This window comes from Rana temporaria, chromosome 1, assembly GCF_905171775.1.
Source record: "Rana temporaria chromosome 1, aRanTem1.1, whole genome shotgun sequence".
NCBI classification, from domain to species: domain Eukaryota; kingdom Metazoa; phylum Chordata; class Amphibia; order Anura; family Ranidae; genus Rana; species Rana temporaria.
The window spans coordinates 548,116,602-548,134,612 of record NC_053489.1 but is presented as its reverse complement, the minus strand read 5'-3'; positions in this window follow the sequence as shown (position 1 = coordinate 548,134,612).

Genomic DNA, 18,011 nt, shown 5'->3' with positions numbered 1-18,011 from the left:
TACTCCCCCCCCCCCCCCCCTCCCTGATCACTGTCCCTCGATCCCCCCTCCCTGATCATTGTCCCTCGACACCTCCCTTTCCTGATCACTGTCCTTCTGGATCCCCCCCCCCTCTGATCACTGTCCCTGGATCATTCCCCCCCCCCCCCTCTCTGTCCCTGGATCCTTCCCCCCCCCCATCACTGTCCCTGGACCCCCCCTTGCTGATTACTGTCTATGGATCCTTTCCCCCCCCGATCACTGTCCCTGGATCTTTTCCTCCCCCCGATCACTGTCCCTGGATCTTTTCCTCCCCCCGATCACTGTCCCTGGATCCTTTCCTCCTCCCACCCCGATCACTGTCCCTGGATCCCCCCCCCTTGATCACTGTCCCTGGATCCTTCCCCCCCACCTTGATCACTGTCCCTGGATCCTAACCCCCCCTTGATCACTGTCCCTGGATCCCCCCCCCCCTTGTTCACCATCCCTGAATCCTCCCTCCACTTGATCACTGTCACTGGATCCTCGCCCCCCCCCCCCCATCACTGTCCCTGGAACCTCCCCCCCCTTCCCTGATCACTGTCCCTGTCTCCTTCCCTGATCTGTCCCTGGATCCTTACCCCCCCCCCCCTCCCTGATCACTGTCCCTGGATCCTTATCCCCCCCCCCGATCACTGTCCCTGGATCCTTATCCCCCCCCCCCCCGATCACTGTCCCTGGATCCTTATCCCCCCCCCGATCACTGTCCCTGGATCCTTATCCCCCCCCCCCGATCACTGTCCCTGGATCCTTATCTCTCCCCCCCCCCCCCCCCCGATCACTGTCCCTGGATCCTTATCTCCCCCCCGATCACTGTCCCTGGATCCTTATCTCCCCCCCGATCACTGTCCCTGGATCCTGCTTCTGCCAGACATAACTTTTTTCTGCTGTCCTTCCAAGGTATGACTGGCTGCTGTCACTTGCACAGGATGTGTCTCCTACACCTACCTAGATTTATCATTTAATTACAACTCCCACCCTCCTACTCCTCCCACCCTTCCCTCTTCATCTGTCTCTGCTTTTCAGGTTTAATTCATTCCAGCATTTTCTTGGACACTGATCATTGTCCCTGCAGTGCTTATTGAATGGCTTCTGATTCTTATTTTATTTCATTGTCATTTCTTTTTAATTGTGCTTTCTGCTAGATTGCATTAGTATTGTAACCACTGGAGAATGTCATTAAATGGTATTGATGGATTCCTGTTCTCTCCACCTGCTATGTTCTGTCACATTCTCTGTTTTTTTCCCCCAACTTCAGCTTGGGCTTAGCAGGATGTGTACCAGGAAGTCCACATGTTATGGATCTACGTGGCTGCTGTTCGTTATCACAAGGAATTTTTCCACCCCTAACACCCCACCCTCTAAGGTGAAAGAGTGAATGTTGGCTGTCATAATTCAATACCTATGTGACATTCCCAGGGTGCCACCCTTTCTCCAAGCCAAACACTTTAGGGCACACAGAATTTTTATTTTTTTGTAGTGTACACTATGCATATATTTTGTGATTAAATAACATTATTAATTATATTAGTTAAACACAACTTTCCTAACTATTTGCTGTAGAAAGACACTATAGGGAACATTTACTAAAACTGGTGCACACAGAAGCTGGGACTGTGCATGGTAGCCAATCAGTTTCTATGCACAGCTTTTGCTCTCTCCATTTATAGTAAATAACCCCCTACATGTGCTTCAAAGAAAATATTATTACCTATAAAGAAATCAAATATATTGTATATCCTTATAGCGGCACCCCCCCTTCCCTTTACAGATGCCCATTAGATCAATCATAGTTCCCATTATATCAGTGCCTCCTCTTAGATTAGAGACCCCCCCCCCCCCCTTGTAGACGAGATTATCTTTATATCAGTGCCCTCCCCCCCCCCCTTAGAAACCCCATTTTAGATTAGAGTCCCTTACAATCAGAGACTCCCCTTATATCAGCACCCCCTGACCCATTGAAGACCCCAATTAGATTGCCTTACTGGGCGGGAGCGCTGCGATCCTGGAAGTGGGAGCCAGAATTGGGGGGGGGGGGGGTGAAGCAGATTTGCATAGTGCTATTTTCCTCCCACTGTGCACAATGGCAAAGCATATCACTGGTTGCTAGGATGCCACCAGCCCTAGCAACCAATGACTGCAAAAGTAACTAAAGCAGGGGAGATGACAGAGCACAGGCAGGCGCTGCCGACAGCAATACTCACTGGGTGCACTGTGTGAGAGCCATTGGCTCCCGCCACTGTCAGTCACAGCCCATGAGCCTATCAGGAGATGGAGGGGGTGGGGCCGAGCCGTGGCTCTGTGTGTGAATGGACACAAGGCCATGGCTCGAGAGCACGTCTGCTTTAGTGCCCTCGCAGCAAGCTGCTTGCTGTTGAGGGAGGAGCCAGGAGCGCTGGCATAGGACCCCTGGGCTACTCCGTGCAAGACCACTGCACAGAGCAGGTAAGTATAAAATTTTTTTTTTTTTAAACCACTTGCCGACCAGCCATTGTCATTATATTGTGGCAGGTCAGCAAGATCCCACGAACTGTCGTAGCTGTACGCCTGTCCCTTTAAGCAGGATAGCAGGCACGTGTGCAGAACAGGGACGTGTGTGTAAACAAATTTCTGTTCTGTGAGGAGAGACCGATCATGAGTTCCTAATAGCTAGGAACCACAATCTGTCATTTACTCTAGTCAGTCCCCTCCCCCCCATAGTTAGAACACACAGTCAGGGAACACATTTAACCCCTTGATCGCGCCCTAGTGTTAACCCCTTCCCTGCAAGTGACATTTTTACAGTAATCGGTGCATTTTTATAGCAGGGCAGCGGGAATTCTGATTTGTAGCTTCTCCTCCCCCCTGACCTGCTGATTGGATGACATCATCGGCTGGGTGGGGGGGAGAGGTCACACAGGCATGGCTGCACAGCAGAAGGTGAGCAGCATCGGGGCTCTGTGATAGTCCCGTTCGGACCCTGGTCGCCACTCATCTGCTGTGCAGCCCGGTCATTAACAGGCCACAAACCATCACCAGTCTGCGGCCTCGGGGGATGAGGACCCCTCTGCTGTAAAGTACACTTTCTGTGGTGTTTGTGCTTTAGAATGTACTGTGACCATGGTAATAAGGTGTGTTTTTTTTTTTATTTTTATTTTCAAAACATATAACATTCTGGAGGGCTGTTTTTACTTGATTTTTATATTTAAAAATTTCCAATACATTGAGCAATTTATGGGAATATTTTTTAACTCTTGTACATAAATATAGGGCCACATTCACATGGGTGCTAAGGCCCCTAGTTCATGAGTGGGCCATGTATTTATTCACATGAGCTGCCAGGTGCTGCATGCAGGCAGCCCATTTAGGTGCAGGTAGATGCAGTGTCTGTGCAGCATTTTGACAGGTGAATGGGTGAGTGGCCCGAATCAGTGTTGCCAACCATCCGTATTTTTCCCCCCGTTTGTAAATGTTCGTGGTTGCAGGAATGTGCCAGTAAAAATAGCCGAGATTGGTTCGGCTTGGAACTGCACATGGAGATTGGAGGTAGGGGGTGATTTGAGGCAGAAGGGGATGGTGGCACCGCAGAGGGTGGGGGATGGAGACAGGGGTTGTTGGTGGCACCGCAGAGGGGGATGGAGGCAGGGGACGATGGAGGCAGGGGGCCTGGGGGAGATTGTGGCACCGCAGAGGGGGGTGAAGGCAGGGGGTGATGTGACTAAATAATTTGCCCTTCTTATATCGAAAATAACAAAAATATGTTTTTTTACCTTAACCACTTAAAGCGGGAGTTCACCCATTTATTTATTTTTTGCCCTTTTCCCCTTAGATTCCTGCTTGTTTTGTCTAGGGGAATCGGCTAGTTGTTTTAAAATATGAGCCGTACTTACCCGTTTTCGAGATGCATCTTCTCTGTCGCTTCCGGGTATGGGTCTTCGGGAGCGGGCGTTCCTTCTTGATTGACAGTCTTCCGAGAGGCTTCCGACAGTCGCATCCATCGCGTCACTAGTAGCCGAAAGAAGCCGAACGTCGGTGCGGCTCTATACTGCGCCTGCGCACCGACGTTCGGCTTCTTTCGGAAAATCGTGACGCGATGGATGCGACCGTCGGAAGCCTCTCGGAAGACTGTCAATCAAGAAGGAACGCCCAGTCCCGCAGCCCATACCCGGAAGCGACGGAGAGGATGCATCTCGTAAACGGTAAGTACGGCTCATATTTTAAAACAACTAGCCGATTCCCCTAGACAAAACGAGCAGGAATCTAAGGGGAAAAAGTGTTCTCTATGGGTGAACCTCCGCTTTAAGCCCCGGACCAAAATGCAAGCTAAAGGCCCAGGCCAGGTTTTGCGATTCGGCACTGCGTCGCTTTAACAGACAATTGCGCGGTCGTGCGACGTGGCTCCCAAACAAAATTGACGTCCTTTTTTTCTCACAAATAGGACTTTCTTTTGGTGGTATTTGATCACCTCTGCGGTTTTTATTTTTTGCGCTATAAACAAAAATAGAGCGACAGTTTTGAAAAAAATGCAATATTTTTTACTTTTTTCTATAATAAATATCCACCAAAAATATATAAAAAAACATTTGTTTTCATCAGTTTAGGCCGATACTTATTCTTCTATATATTTTTGTTAAAAAAATCGCAATAAGCGTTTAACGGTTGGTTTGAGCAAAATGTATAGCGTTTACAAAATAGGGGATAGTTTTATTGCATTTTTATAATTATTTTTTTTTTTTTACTACTAATGGCGGCGATCAGCGATTTTTTTTTTTTTTTTTTTTTTTTTTTTTTTTTTTTCGTGACTGCGACATTATGGCGGACACTTCGGACAATTTTGACACAATTTTGCAAAAAAATGCATTTAAATTGCATTGTTTATTGTGAAAATGACAGTTGCAGTTTGGGAGTTAACCACAGGGGGCGCTGAAGGAGTTATGTTTCACCTAGTGTGTGTTTACAACTGTAAGGGGATGTGGCTGTAGGTCTGACGTCATCGATCGTGTCTCCCTATAAAAGGGAACACACGATCGATGCAGCCGATCGCGAGGGGGTGGCTAGAAACGAATAGCCGCCCCCTCATCCCAGATCGCTCCCAGACGATTTCCGACCGCCGCATGTACCGGGGGGGGGTCCCGATCGGACCCACGTCTAGGCAGGGACGTACGGGTACGCCCATTTGCCTGTACGTGCCATTCTGTGGACGTAGATGTACATGCGGCGGTCGTTAAGTGGTTAATATCTACCTTAAATCACATTGCTATTTACCTAGCGTACTTGTTTGTAGCTTAAATACTGAAATTTGCACCTAAAAATTTAATTCAGTAACTTTTGTGAAATGCCAGTAAAAACGTGGCTGCGCCAGTAAATTTCGGGCGTTGTGCTAGTAAATTTCAATCTGGTAGGTTGGCACACTGCCCTGAATGTACACTGCATTCAGGGGCTGTTACCGTGCGTCCATCATTGGGATGATGAACAGCTGTGTCGGTGCAGCCACTGAATCACCATACACTAACATGAGCTGCCTGCATGCATCACCTGGCGGTTCAAGCTGCGTAAACACTGGACTCATCCAATAACAGAACTAATGTAGGCAGGAAGACACGCTATGGCTTTTCTGCAATGAAATAGACTTACCTACCTGTTCAAAGTTTTCTTTATAATGTACACTGAGCTTTGCATGCACAGCTCAGGGGTACATGTGATGGGATGAATGAATTCTTCTGCACGAGCAGGACTTGTGTTCTCCTGCGCCAGCTGATCACAACAGTTGAAGACCTGGCACCTGTAAGAAGCCAGGGAGAAGATGTCAGTGTGGGTAAAAGTTTTCCTTAAAAGTGGTTTTAAAGACAGAAGGTTTTTTACTTTACTTTTGTAATGCATGCAGCTCCCCCTATATACTTACCTGAGCCCAATCTCGATCCAAAAATGTGAATGAGAGCAGCGGCTTTCTCACTCCTCTTTTGGATAGACCGCAATAGCAGGATCTGTTGTCAATTACAACCAGTGAGGAGGGGGTGGGGCAGAGCCGTGCTCTGTGTGTCAATGGATACACCGAACCAGTTGGGGAGCGAGCATGCATGCGTGCCCCCATAGCAAGCGACTTGCTATGGGTGTACTCGGCAAGGGGGAGAGGCCATGAACTCCGGCAGGGGACCTGAGAAAAAGAGGATCGGGGCTGCTCTGTGCATAACCATTGCACAGAGCAGGTAAGTATAACATGATTTTTTTTATTATTATTATTATTAAAAATTGTGTCTTTTTTAAAATCACTTTAATGTGAGATTACTATTACACCACAGGTCCCGCATTTTATGGAAATTTAGGGGACAATTCCTATTCTCATAAATAACTTTTTTTTATACCAGATAATCCAATTAATACATTTTTCCTACTGGGCTACAGTTGGGGAGAATACAATTCTTTATTTAATAGCAATGGCTTTGTGACCCATAAAAAAATTCTCAAGAACATTCTAGTACAGTGTGGCAAATGAATTAGTGTAATTTTTAACCAACGCAGATTGGAAGCAAATGATAAATTAGCTTGTTATACTGAGTGCTGTAGGCTGCTAATAGCTAATTATGGGTTACTTTGTTGCTTGGTGCATCATGTATATAAATGCATTGTGTATATACTGCAGTCTTGTCAGACATTGATTTATCACTTTTGTTCCTTCCTGCTTGCCTCAGTGTGTCACTTAAATCTCCATGCTGGGACCCACCGAGGTGACTGCATCATTTCAAACTTTTCTGTAGGTCGGTTATTAAAGAGGTGAACAATATAACAGATACACCTAGAAATATGGAATGTTTTATTAAAACTGGAGTGTGCAAAATCTGGTACAGCTCTACATAGAAACCAATCAGCTTCCAGTTTTTTTTTTTTTTTTGTAAAAGCTTAACCACTTGCTGATCACGCTATAGCCGAATGGTGGCTACAGCGCAGTCGTCCACATTTTGGGAGGGCGTCTACTGTCCAAGCTCGCCCACTGCGGCGCGTGTCCTTCAGACTCAGCTGATCACAGATCGGGGGAAAGAGCCAATCACAGCAGCCCTTTCCCATGTTATCAGCTGTGTCCAATCACAGCTGATCTCAATGTAAACACGCTTGGTGGTTATCGGCATTCTGAGCTGGAGAGTCAGTAAGGCCCCTTTCAGACTGGGGCGGGAGCCGCGGTGGCGGTATAACGCCGCTAAAAGTAGCGGCGCTATACCGCCGGGATTGCCGTGGAAATCAGCCGCTAGCGGTGCGGTATTAACCCCCGCTAGCGGCCGATAAAGGGTTAATACCGCCCGCAATGCGCCTATATAGAGGCGCATTGCGGGCGGTATTGCCACGGTTTCCCATTGTTTTCAATGGGAAGGAGCGGTATACACGCCGCTCCTCTCACCGCTCCAAAGATGCTGCTGACAGGAGATTTTTTTGTCTCCCGCTAGCGCATCGCCTCAGTGTGAAAGCCCTTCGGCTTTCACATTGAGGTAGCTGGGCAGGAGTTTTTCAGGCGGGATAGCAGCGCTATTTTTAGCGCTGTACCGCCTGAAAAACTCCTCAATGTGAAAGGGGCCTAACCAGCAAGTGTGAAAGGGGACATCTACGTTGATACTCAGTTCACTGATCATCAGTGTCCTGACCATCAGTGCTCATCAGTAAAGGAGAAATATTGCTTGTTTTTTAAAAAAAAAATTATAACAGAAACTAAGAATTTGGTTTTGTTTTTTGGTATTTTTTCATATTTTTTTAGCAATAGATAAACCCAGCGGTGATTAAATACCACCAACATAAAGCTCTATTTGTGTGAGAAAAAAAAAGATAAACATGTCATACGAGTACAGTTTTTTTTTTTTTTTTTTTTTTATGACCTCTCAATTGTCATTCAAAGTGCAACAGTGCTGAAAGCTGAATATTGGCCTGGGCAGGAAGGGGGTAAAAGTGCCCAGTAAGCAGGTGGTTAATTGAACAAGCTAAAGTTACAAGCTGATTGGCTACCATGCACATCTGCACCAAACTTTGCTTTCTGATAAAATGCAAGCTGTGGGAGTCTCTGTTGGCACCCTCCCACTTCATATCAGTTGATCTGAAAATCAGAGTAGTTTGGTGAAAAATTGTTGGCCAAACAGTGGTTGCGTCAAATTAGAAAATATCAAAATTTAATAGCCGACAAAGGACATTTCTCCAACCACTGTGTTTACCGGGGATGGGGGAATCGATAGAGATCTCTTGTTCAGCCAATGCGGCATGCATGCCATAGACTAAACGTCCACATTAAGACCCCTTTCACCCTGGGGCAGCGTATGCGGTAAAGCACCGCTCGTGGCCGCTAGCAGGGCGCCTTTAACCCAAAAAAGGTGTTAGACCTCCCGTTTTGCGGTGCTTCGAAAGTGGCATTCCAATGGGCAGGTGGCATTTTGGGAGCACTGTATACAGCTGCTGCTTGCACAACTTTTTTTTCCTGTCCCGTAAGAGCACAGCCCGAGTGTAAAAAGGCATATTGGAATGAATTAGAGGTGGTTTTCAGGCAGTTAGCAGAGGCTATTTCTAGCACTAACGCGCCTGAAAACCGCCCCAGTGTGAAAGGGGTCTTAAAGAATAGGTCGAACACCCATGCATGGGAAAACGCTGATGCATTAACAAATGCACTTTATTTACAAGAACCTAACGTGAGTTTATTTGGAACAGTTTAAATACTGGAAAGCTGGTATGCAAAGTTTTGAGCTGTGTGTGGAAAGATTTTATACCATTCTGCAAGAGGGAATTCCTCTAATCCCCTGAGGTGGAAACCTCCCTCGCTTTCCATAAAGGTTCAATGTGTAGATTAGGGAGGTCCTGAATGGTGCTTAACTTCATCCTGTTCTTGGGTTTGCTTAGCAGTGGATGTGAAGGCATCATTATCCAGTAATATGAGTGTTTGTACAGTAGGGTCACTCCCTCACCATTATCTGACCATGCAGAGTAGCCACAGACCATATGATGCCCATACCATCATGGATCCATTACCATATTTAAAGCACCGCAACAAACATTATAGTTGAAAGACATACTTTGAACAACTTTACATTTTGGGAAATTGGCGGAGGGATGAATGTTCCTTTTCCCAAGAATTCAAGCTTCAGCCTCCATACTCAAGGTTATGTGTCTGTGGAAATTGAACTTTGCTATGAGTAGTTTCCAAATGGCTGCCCTGACAAATTCCAACATTTTAAATTCCACAGTATGTCTCATGACACATTAAACCATATTTGTGTTATTTTTTTTTTTTTTTTTCCCAATGGACCTGTAATTTAAGCATTGGTTTGCCTCCTTAGGACCCAGTTACCTCATGCTTAAAGAGTTTAAAGAGTTCCTTCATCTTTACCAAAGAGCTGCCTATGCGAGTACCTGTAAATTAAAATAAACTGTGCAGCTTTGACTAAAGTTGAATGTCCTTGCTATAGGTGTATACCATTTACATACATACCATTTACATACAGTGAGTCTATAAAATAAAATAAAAATATAAAAACATATACACCCCTGTTAAAATTTCAGGTTTCTGTGATGTAAAAAAATGAGGCAAAGATAAATCATTACAGAACTTTTCCCACATTTAATGGGACCTATAAACTGTACTGTATTTCAACAAACTGCAATCTTTTAGCTGGAGGGAAGTAAAGAAAATAATAATAATATGGTTGCATGAGTGTGCACACCCATTAAACTAATACTTTGTTGAAGCACCTTTTTTATTTTATTACAGCACTCTGTAGTCTATCAGCATGGCACATCTTGACTTGGCAATATTTGCCCAGTCTTCTTTTCAAAAATGCTCCAAATCGGTCAGCGACGGCATTTCCTGTGCACAGCCCTCTTCAGATCACCCCACAGATTTCCAATCGGATTCAGTTCTGGGCTCTAGCTGGGCCATTCTAAAACTTTAATCTTCTTCTGGTGAAGCCATTCCTTTGTTGATTTGGATGTATGCTTCTCTCTACCTTGACTAAGGCCCCTGTTCCAGCTGAAGAAAAACAGCCCCAAAGCATGATGCTGCAACCACCATGCTTCACGTTGGGTATGGTGTTCTTTTGGTGATGTGCAGTGTTGTTTTTGCGCCAAACAAATCTTTTGGAATTCTGGCCAAAAAGTTCAACCTTGATTTCACCAGACCATAACACATTTTCCCACATGCTTTTGAGAGACTTCAGGTGTGTTTTTGCAAAATTTAGCCGGGCTTGGATGTTTTACTTCTTGTCCCAGACATATGTAGAATACAGGAGATTGTTGTGACATGTAGCACACAGCTAATACTTGCAAGATATTCCTGCAGCTCTAATGTTGCTGTAGGCCTCTTGGCAGCCTCCCTGACCAGTTTTCTTCTCATCTTTTCATCAATTTTGGAGGGGTGTCCAGTTCTTGGTAATGCCACTGTTGTGCCATATTTTCTCCACTTGATGATGACCATTTTCACTGTGTTCCATGGTGTGTGTGTGTGTGTGTGTGTGTGTGTATATATTTTTATATATATAATATATATTGCAATGGAATTTCTTTTTTACCCTTCTACTGACTGATACCTTTTAACAATGAGTTCCTTCTGATGCTTTGGAAGCTATCTGCGGGCCATGGCTTTTGTTGTAAGATGCGACTAAGAAAATGTCGGGAAAGTCTGCACCGGAACAGGGGTCTGGTGCACCATGGTTCTCCGTTTCAGGTCCAATTTCAGTCCTAATTTTGGACTGAAACGGACCAAAAGACGCACAGCTTTTGTTCAAAATGCACTGGACCTGCTGCGGAGATATGTGAACCGGCTACATAGAGAGCCGGTAAAAATCTTCTATTGCGGATTGGATGCAATTCTCAATGGTGCGAACCCAGCCTCAGAGGCACTTTAAATGATTGAAGGCTTGTACTAACTCCTATTTAGAATGAGTTTGAAGGCGATTGCTTAATTCTGAACACAGCTACATCCCCAGTTATAAGAGGGTGTGCACACTTATGCAATCACAATATTTTATTTTTTATTCCCCCCCCCCCCTTTAAAAGTTTTCAGTTTTGTTTTTTAATTGAGTTGTACAGTTTATAGGCAACATTAAGGGTGGAAAAAGTTCTTAAATTATAACCAGTGTAAGGATTGCACTACCTCTTTTATATCATACCACTTCTTATCGTGCAAAAAATGTGTAAAACTAAAATAAAAAAATAAAAAGATATTTATGTATATACCCTGATTGATGTGAAATTATTTATCTTTGAATACATTTTTTAGATCTGACATTTTAACAGGGGCTTGTAGACTTTTTCTTTCCACTGTACCTCCTGAAGCCTGGCCAAAAAACTACTTAGCAACATCTAAGCAACAAGGCAAGATGGGGGTTTTTCCAGTCAGGCTTTGGGAGGTATGTAAATGGCCAACACCTACAACAAGGGCAAATTTAGTCAAAGCTGCACAGTTTGTTTTTATCATAAGGCGGCTCTTACCTGCATTGGCAGTTTTTTGATCGATCTATGGCCAGCTTAAAGTGGTTGTAACATATAAAAAATTATCTGTATCCTTTAAAGTATGATACACAGCATAGTGCTTGTGCTTTGTCTTTTGCCCATCTCTATGCTCTAAAAAGCCTGGTCTATCCTGCCAGTTCCTGTGTCCCCCTGTCTCTGCTTACCACGGTAATCATGGCTGCTGACCCCTGACTACTGTGGTCAGTTCACGTGCCTCTGTCAGCCCCATGCTCTCCTCTTCCTCCTTCCCTGCCTGTCGGCTCGGGAGTCTCTAACATTACTATTAAGAAATCATGTAATCCGCTCTGTCACAGAATAGTATAATGTGCAGTGTTTGTGTAAAATTATTGCGGCAAATACCTTATTTACAGTGGCGCTGAGCGCTCACGTGACCTCCCGCTGCTCTCCTCCCGACTAACGTCGGCAAGGAATCTCGGCTCCTCCCACTGTAGTGCTTGGAGCGGAGAAGGAGAGCTTTGGCAGGTCATCTGAGTGCCCAGTTGCGCTGTAAATAAGGTATTTTGCGCAATCATTTTAAACACATTCCCACTGCACATTATATTCTGTAGCAGAGCGGAATACAGGATTTGTTTGTTGACTTTACAACAACTTTAAGCTTTTGTGGGTTTATAGTAGGGGTCTCAAACTGGCAGCCCTCCAGCTGTTGCAAAACTAGTCCCATGAGGGATTGCAAGGCTGACAATTACAAGTATGACTCCCACAGGCAAAAGCATGATGGGATTTGTAGTTTCGCAACAGCTGGAGGGCTGTAAGTTTGAGACCCCTGGTTTATAGCCTGTGCATACAACTATTTGTCATTATTACTAAGCTTTACAGTTGTAGTTTGAAGTAAATTTGGTGACAAACTGCAAAATGTGACCTCTCATTAACCACTTGCCGACCGCCGCATGCCGATGTACGTCGGCAGAATGGCACGGGCAGGCACATTGGCGTACCTGTACGTCCCTTTAAATTTGCCGCCCAGTGGGCGCACACAGGTCACCGGTGTCGCGCGCGTGCCCACCTCATGCCTCGTGAGTGCGCTCGCGGGTCCAGGGAACTTGATGTACCCGGGCGGCCCGTGATTGCGGTCGGCAAAGGCAGAACAGGGGGATGCCTTTGTAAACAAGGCATTCCCCTATTCTGCCTAGTGACACTGTCACTGATGACTGTTCCCCGTGATCGGGAACAGTCATTAGTGGCATGTCACTCGTAGCCACGCCCCCTAACAGTAAGAATCACTCCCTAGTACTGACTTAACCCCTTCGGCGCCGCCTAGTGGTTAACCCCTTCCCTGCCAGGGTAATATTCACAGTAATCAGTGCATTTTTATAGCAGTGATCTCTAAAAATGACAATGGCCCCAAAAATGTGTCAAAAGTGTCCGCCATAAAGTCGCAGTCACGATAAAAATAGCTGATCGCCGATATTACTACTAATTTTTTTTATAAAAATGCCATAAAACTACCCCCTATTTTGTAGATACTATAACTTTTGCGCAAACCAAGCAATAAACGCTTATTGCGATTTTCTTTTTTACCAAAAATATGTAGAAGAATACGTATCAGCCTAAATTGAGGGGGAAAATTTTTTTTTATATATTTTTTGGGGATATCTATTATAGTAAAAAATATTGGATTTTTTTTCAAAATTGTCGCTCTATTTTTGTTTATAGCGCAAAAAATAAAAACCGCAGAGGTGATCAAATACCACCAAAAGAAAGCTCTATTTGTGGGAAAAAAAGGACATCAATTTTGTTTGGGAGCCACGTTGTACGACCGCGCAATTGTCGGTTAAAATGTCGCAGTGCCGAATCGCAAAAAGTGGCCTTAATCTTGGGTCAGCAAAATGGTTTGGGGCTGAATTGGTTAATATATCCTGTTTAATTACTGTATTTATTGGCGTATAACACTCACTTTTTACCCTGAAAATAGATGGTAAACTGTGCCTGCGTGTTATACGCAGGGGGCTGTGGAAAGTTTTTTTCCCTGAAACTTCCCCCTTAAAGTTAGGGTGCGTGATATACGCCTGTGCGTGTTATATGTCGATAAATACGGTATATGCGATTCTTGGAGATTGGATGGGCCTGCTCTCTGGGCACAATGTCTGATATGCTTGGGAGCCATTTCTATATAACCTGCCCGCAATGAGTGGGACTGACTGCCAGCTCTGGTACTCTCATGATGAACTGTCTGTGATCTGGTGGTCCCAGTGAAAACCATTGGGTCTGACCTAAGTGGGCTCCACATAGGTGAACCAAATCACACAGCCAATTGGCACGGCAAGTAAATCCTACCTACAATGCTGCACTCTTTTAAATAGACAAGACACTACAAAGCACGATGGTAGAGATAATTTACAACTCACATTAGAACAATTTTAAACCTAGCATATTAAATTAGGGTAGTGATTATTGATTCTTTAAAAGTATATATTTTATTAGTGCCCTGAAGTACGTCTACAGGCCAAATATGAGGAATGAAAATAATGACAAAATGTGCCTACAGTTTGAAGCAACTGAAAAGTTCATTGTTTCTAATCAGGTATGTAACAATGTCAGGGTGACCTGCAACCGTGACAGCTGACTCTACCTGAATGTCACATGGACGTTTCAAAAAGGAAGTGTGTATGTATATGTATGTGTGTATATACAGTCCTGATCAAAAGTTTAAGACCACTTGAAAAATGGCAAAACATCATATTTTAGATTGTTGGATCTTAACAAGGTTCCAAGGAGAGCTTCAACATGCAACAAGAAGAAATGAGAGTGAGACAAAACATTTTCTGAGCATTCAATTTAATGAAAACAACGAATAAACTGAAACAGGCTGTTTTTCAGCTGATCAGAAATTTAGGACCACACCTCCAAAAAAAACCCGAAACCCCCCCCCCAAAACAGAAATCCAACTTCCAAACATGAACTCAGTAATGAGTTGCTCCGCCGTTATTGTTGATCACTTCAAAAATTTGTTTCGGCATGCTTGATGCAAGCGTTTCCATGAGGTGAGTGGGAACATTTCTCCAAGTGGTGAAGACAGCCGCGCAAAGGCCATCTACTGTCTGGAACTGTTGTCCATTTTTGTAAACTTCCCTTGCCATCCATCCCCAAAGGTTCTCAATTGGATTTAGATCAGGGGAACATGCAGGATGGGCCAAAAGAGTGATGTTATTCTCCTGGAAGATGTCCCTTGTCCTGCAGGCATTGTGTACTGTAGCGTTGTCCTGTTGAAAAACCCAGTTGTTACCACACAGACGAGGGCCCTCAGTCATGAGTAATGCTCTCTGCAACATCTGGACATAGCCAGCGGCCGTTTGACGCCCCTGCACTTCCTAAAGCTCCATTGTTCCACTGAAGGAAAAAGCACCCCAGACCATTATGGCGCCCCCTCCACTGTGGCGCGTAGAAAACATCTCAGGTGGGATCTGCTTGTCATGCCAGTAACGTTGGGGACCATCAAGGTTACATTTTTTCTCATCAGAGAATAAAACTTTCTTCCACCTTTGAATGTCCCATGTTTGGTGCTCTCTTGCAAAGTCCAAATGAGCAGTTCTGTGTCATTCAAGGAGACAAAGTTTTTGAAGATGTTTTTTGTTTTTGAAGCCCTTCAGTCTCAGATGCTGTCTGATGGTTATGGGGCTGCAGTCAGCACCAGTAAGGGCCTTCATTTGGGTCGAGGATCGTCCAGTGTCTTGACGGACAGCCAATTGGATCCTCCGGCTCAGTGCTGGTGAATTTTTTTTGGGTCTTCCACTTGACTTTTTTGTTCCATAACCCTCAGGATCATTTAAGAAATTCTAAATGACTGTCTTACTGTGTCCCACCTCAGCAGCGATGGCGCGCTGTGAGAGACCCTTCTTATGCAGTTTAGCAACCCGACCACGTTTAAAAAGGGAGAGTTTTTTTGCCTTTGCCATCACAACGTGTGACTACCTGACAGAGAATGACAATGAATGCACATCTTTGCACAGATTTGGCCTTTTAAAGGCATGTGGTCCTAAAATTTGGATCAGCTGAAAAACAGCCTGTTTCAGTTTAATCGTTATTTTCAATTAATTGAATGCTCAAATTTTTTTTTGTCTCACTCTCATTTCTTCTTGTTGCATGTTGAAGCTCTACTTGGAACCTTGTTAAGATCCAACAATGTAAAATAAGATTTTTTGCCATTTTTCAAGTGGTCTTAAACTTTTGATCAGGACTGTATATATATATATATATATATATATCGGCGCAGAATTCTTTTGGAACTTTACAACCCCCCCCCCCCCCCCTCCTTCCCGGAGTAATTTTTTATTTTAACCTTCTCTTATCTTTGTCCACTGAGTTGTACTCAAATAAATTAACTCTCACCCAGGGAATCTAGCATCTCTCTCCTGTCATCCATTGCTCCACTGCAGCATGCTGCTTTCCTCCCCGATGGCACACTGTCCGGTCTCCCCTCCAGCTGCTCTTTGTAAGCTGTACAGCCGCTGCTACTGCAGTAAAGTAAATATCATTCTAGCCTAGGTGAGAATAGAGGGAAGAAAAGAGCTGGTACACAAAAATAAAACAAATTACAGGGCTTCCTCTCACCAATGCTTACAGTGAGGGGAAAAGGTATTTGATCCCCTGCTGATTTTGTATGTTTTCCCACTGACAAAGATATGATCAGTCTATAATCTTAATGGTAGGTTTATTTGAACAGTGAGAGAATAACAACAGAAAAATCCAGAAAAATGCATTTCAAAATAGTTATAAATTGATTTGCATTTTAATGAGTAAAATAGATATTTGATCCCCTATCAATCAGCAAGATTTCTGGCTCCTGGGTGTCTTCTATACAGGTAACAAGCTTTAGGAGCACTCTCTCAGGCCAGGTTCACACTGGTACGACAAACGCTTCGACATTGCGAGCTCATGTCGCTGAATGACGTGTGAAAATTAATGTTTCCCTATGGAAGTCATCTTAACTGGTCCGACTTTGAAAATGCTCCCTGCACTACTTTAGTCCGATTTTTGATCCTACTTCAGCCCATTGAATATCACTAAAATCGGATCGCCGTCTTGCCTGTTCCACGCTACATTTAAAAAAAAACTGGCATTGGTCCCCTCTCCAAGAGCATACCAGGCCCTTTGGTCTTGTATGGATTTTAAGGGGAGCCCTCTATGCTGAAAATAACGGTGTGGGGGTCCCCCAAAATCCATACCAGACCCTTATCTGAGCACGTAGCCCGGCAGGTCAGGAAAGGCGGTGGGAACGAGCGAGCACCCCCCTCCTGAACCGTACCAAGCCACATGCCCCCAACATGGGGGGTGGGTGCTTTAGGGCAGGGGGGCCCTGCACCCCTCACCCCAAAGCACCTTGTTCCCATGTTTATAAGGACAGGGGCCTCTTCCCGACAACCCCTGGGGGGCAGGGGGCTTATTGCAATCTAGAAGCCCCTTTTAATAAGTGGGCCCCCCACCCTATGTGAATGGGTAGACCATTCACCTGAAAAAAAGCATCAAAAATAAGACACACTACACATGTTTTCTAAGTCATTTATTAACCACTTGCTTACTGGGCTTCCTTCCAAGGTGAAATTTCAGCTTCCTTCCCAGGTGAAATTTCAGCTTTCAGCACTGTCACACTTTGAATGACAATTGCGCGGTCGTGCGACATGGCTCCCAACCAAAATTTACGTCCTTTTCCCCCCACAAATAGAGCTTTCTTTTGGTGGTATTTGATCACCTCTGCGATTTTTTTTTTTTTTTTTTTTTTTTTTTTTTTTGCGCTATAAACAAAAATAGAGCGAACATTTTGAAAAAAAAACTCAATTTTTTACTTTTTGCTATAATAAATATCCAATAAAAAAAAAATAATAATTTTTTCTCAGTTTAGTCCGATACGTATTCTTCTACATATTTTTGGTAAAAATAAAAATCTCAATAAGCGTATAGTGATTGGTTTGCGCAAACGTTATAGTGTCTACAAAATAGGGGATTACAATTTTTTTTTTTTACTTGTAATGGCGGCGATCTGCGATTTTTGTCAGGACTGCGATATTGGGGCGGACACATCGGACACTTTTGACACATTTTTGGGACCATTCACATTTATAAAGCAAACAATTATATAAATATGACAAGATCCCGGGCTCCTCCCTATGTGAATGAGTATGGGGTAGAAGAAGAAGCGGGAGAAGGAGAAGATTGGAGGAAGAAGATATTTTTAATAAAGGACTTGTCAAAAACTGTCTTTTGTCACACTACACTACTTTTTTTTGGTGAATGGGTAGGGGTACAATGTACCCCATGCTCATTCACATGGAGGGGGCAGGATTTGGGGACCCCCTTGTAAAAGGAGGCCCCCAGATTCCGAAAAGCCCCCCACCCGCAGACCCCGACAACCACCGGCCAGGCTTGTCGGGAAGAGGCCCTTGTCCCAATCAACATGTGGGGAAGGTGTTGTTGGGCACCCCAAAGCACCCACCCCCCATGTTGAGGGCTTGCGGTCTGGTATGGTTCAGGAGGGGAGGCACTTGCTCGTCCCCTCCCTTTCCTGACCTGCTGGGTTGCATGCTCGG